Here is a 4,321-nt window from a genome sequence, read left to right as displayed (position 1 = left end):
GGCGCACGGGGGATTTGGGGGCAGCGACGAACTCCGACGGGGGATTTGGGGGGATTTGGGGATTTTGGGGGATTTGGGATTTATGATGAGAGAGAGAAAGAACGGGGGATTTTGGGGGGTTGTTTTTTTCAACTTTTTCGCGAAAATAAACGAGGGAAATATCCCTCCAAAGGTTTCGCCGACGCAGATGAATAAAAGCGTCGTTAAAAGTAGACTTTTAGCGACTCTTAACTACGCGTCGCGATATATGCACACTATCAGCAACGTCAATTCTAAAATATCGCTAAAAGATATATTTTTGCCGACAAAAATAAAAAAACATCGGGAAATCCATACACTTTTACCGATGCTAAGTTAAAACGTCGCTAATAATATACACTTTTAGCAACGCTAATTATAAACGTGGGGGAAAATATATGTTTTGCCAACGCTAACTAAAATCGTCGGGAAAAATATAATTTTTAGCGATGTATTTAACCATGCGTCGGGAATCAGCGTCAGGAAAAGTGCAATTTGTTGTAGTGAGCTATTCTAAATGTTATTTTACGTTGCTCTCTATATATAAAACAACTAAAACTAATTCGTGAATGAATTTCTTTGTGGTTTAAATGCCCATGTGCCAATATATGCTTCTTGGTATTCATGCTTTTATAAATGGTAAGATCAACACTTGTAAACAACCCTATAGAGTATTTTAAACATACCTTCATGCAACAATAGATCTAAATACCATGTTCTTCCAATAATTAACGAAAACATAAATGGAAATCATAATAGTTTATAATTACCCATATACACTCAAAAAATCTACACGAATAAAAAATGTAAAACAATTATAAAGATAAAGTATAAAAATATAAATAAAATATTTTTAAAAAAATGACTGCAAATGATGAAACTAAATATTCGTAAAATTTCTTTATAAAAGGATCTATACTTTAAGAAAATAAAAAAATAAATGAAATCATAACACACTGTATATTCTACCTTTATCAGTTGATTGATCAAATAGAAGTTAAGCATTGCCCACGAATCAGTGAACAAATAGAATTTTAGTAGTTGAAAAAAAAATCGTTAGAATAAGGTGATCTTATTAAGAGTCTAATTTTTTTGATATTGTTATCTTATGCAAACATACGAAACATGTTCGTTGTATCCATTCATTTAGACTCATAAGCTATTAATCATCATTATTGAAATTTATAGTGCCAAAATGAGCTTATTCTAAAATTTCTTTTATTAAATTGCCATTTAATAACAAACAAGTAAATTGGGGATATTGAGACCACTTTTTCATCATCTTTAACAAAACTCTATCATTAAATTAATACTAAATTATGGTACTTTATTCTTAGGTAAACTATACGACACTATAAAAAACTTGCATATAATCAACATATACTATTCTTTTATAAAAAAGTAAAACAATAAGTAGATTCATGCACGAAATATGGTCCATTAAATTAACTAATATGATACATGCTCAAATATATTTCTTTTAGGAAAAAAAATAAGGCCTAAAAGACCCCAGCCAACAGCCGTACTACCATTCCCAACTTACAAAGTAGCTTTCATCCCCAACAAAAGGATGAAAGCACTATAAGTATTTTTACAGATTTATCCATGATTACATGAACCCACACACAAAAGAAAAACAAAGACAAAAACATATTCGAACATACTTACCAAAAAAGTAAAAATATAAGTAGATTTATGCACTAAATATAGTCCATTAAATTAACCAGTACTATAAATATTCAAATATACTTCTTCTATGAAAAAAGGGGCCCTAAAAGACCCTAGCCGATAGTCGTACTATCATTCTCAACTTACAGAGTAGCTTTCATTCCCAACAAAAAGATGAAAGCATTATAAGTATTTTTACATATTTAGTCATGATTACATGAAACCACACAAAAGAAAAATAGCGACAAAACATATTCAAATATACCTACAAAATATATAGTCTCAACTCGAGTTATGCCTATATGAATCACAATCTCGGTACCAACCAATCAACTCAACATGCCCACAAGGACAGCGTAGACTGAATCCTCAAAAGCTACATCCTTTTACACAGTTTGGGACTCAATCTCGTAAAACCAAAATTACAAACAGTGAATTTAAATCTAAAAAAGTTAAAAAAAAGATTAAGATTTTCTTTAAAAGGTTAAGAATTAAAAAAAAAACAATTATGCAAAAGGATTCCTAGTATAATAGCACATGGACATTCATTGTCCATGTGCTTATAAACTAAGAATAATATTTAGTATAGTGTGAAAAATTAAATAAATATATATGACATGTACAAATTAATTAATAAATTATACATAAATTATATCTAGTCTAGTTGTTTGCAAATTATACTATACCAACAAAAACTAAAAGTATTCAATAAAAATTGGTGGGTTCTAAAATATCTTGGGTCTTGCTGCATCTTTATGTAGTTCTGAATTAGGAAACCGAGAGAGCATAAAATCTCACTTGGTTTCCATCTCCTAAAAAAATTAAGAAAAAGTTCAAAATTACTATTAAACTTGCGCTGAAGAATAAAGTGGATGGGGGCCACACGGAGGAGGAATTAGGTGAAGGATTGGGCTCGATACATATTGATGTACCGCTAAAGAAATTCTTGAGGTGTTGTTGGTATTCAAAAGTAGGAGGTTTTTAGAGTCAATTTTAGGTGGAGATGGAGATGGGAGTTGTATTTGATTTTTTTTAAGTGAAGAGGTAAGGAGATTGAGTGATGAAAGAGAAGAGAAAGATATTTTAAATTTTAGTGAAGATACACTGTTATTATGATAAAAGAGGAGATGTGGAGATGAACCAGTAAAGGCTACAAAATAATGAGTCGTTAATTTCATTAATTTAATTAGAATTAGAATATATAATATAAATAAGGATTAGGGAAAAAATTGTCCATAGAAAGTTTAACCCATACTCCCTATTTTAAAGGGAGTATGATTTTCCGATGTTTTAAAAAATATACGAAGTTATATGATCATAGTCCAAAGTTAACGGTGATTTTCTGATACTTAGGCTTTTTTTTATAAAATTCGGATGTTTGCAAATTTATTTTCGGTAAGGTTAATGTCGATATTTTTTTTTAAAAAGTAGGAGGATCAAACTCTTTAACCCTTCTTTGATTACAAAACATAATTAAGTTAATCCTTCATCTTAAACATCCAATCTAAATGGAATTCAATTAATTTTAACTCTTTATAACAGGTTAATTAAGCTAACATTTCTCATTAATCCTCCTCTCTTAAACCTCTGCCAAACAACATATATATGAAATTAGATTTTTTTACATGATCAATTTATGTACAACAAGATTTAGAACTGCTTATATCTCAAAATAAATGTAGTAGCTAGAAGCAAAAAAAAAGTCAGAACTTCCTCCTAAAGTGGAAAAAAAGTCAGAACTTCCCTCTAAAATCCACTTTAGGTTTGTTTGTTGGAAAAATTTGCAGTAAAAAGACAATGAAAGAAAATTGACTTGTATTCTCTCAAAATCGATTACAATTGGATTTTCTGATTACAAAAAAGAGGAGAATTGATCTAGATTCTCCCCTTTGTTTAATTCTGGATTCTTCACGGTGGCGATGGAGTGCCTCCCTCGAATGTTCGCGTCGAGTTTGCTCTCCGTTGACGATCCGAACGTCTTGATTCACTGGAACGTGATTTTCTCCTCACAATTTGACATTGTGGAGAACTTGCAAAGCAAGTTTTAGAACTCTTGGTGAGTTGATAACTCTGGATGAGTTTGAAACTCTACGAAAGAGTTGATTTAACCAAAAATCGGTTTAACAAGCCAAGGCCGAAGGCTTCAAGGAACTTTGTCGCTGCAGGAAGTTCCCGTAATTCCCCAAAAAGTCAGCCGAAGATCTCTTCTTTGCTGCCAATTCTCAGGTCCAAAAAGCACGCCCGACTCCATTGAGTTTACCCCTATCTATATGGGATTTAGGGGTATAACCGTCCCCTTAAATCTCTTCTTAATAAGGGTTTAATGGGGTGTAACTACCCCCATGAATCTCTCCATAATAGGGTAGTGATCCCCTCAAATCGTGGGGAGAAAACGGTTCTGAAACCATTCAAATCGTGCTTGAACAAGTCAAACTCTGAAAACAACGTTCTGGGCCCGAACTGTGCGTTTCTGGACCTAAAACGCACAGTTAGGCCTGTTTCAGGCTGAAAACGCACAGTTGGGTCTGTTTCAGGCTGAAAACGTACAGTTGGCCTGTTTCAGGCTGAAAACGCACAGTTGGGTCTGTTTCAGGCTGAAAACGCACAGTTTGCCTGTTTCAGGCTGAAAACGCAC

This window comes from Asparagus officinalis, chromosome 5 (genome assembly GCF_001876935.1).
Source record: "Asparagus officinalis chromosome 5, Aspof.V1, whole genome shotgun sequence".
Lineage (NCBI taxonomy): Eukaryota > Viridiplantae > Streptophyta > Magnoliopsida > Asparagales > Asparagaceae > Asparagus > Asparagus officinalis.
The sequence above is the reverse complement of the archived record's forward strand: the minus strand, read 5'-3'. Positions refer to the sequence as shown.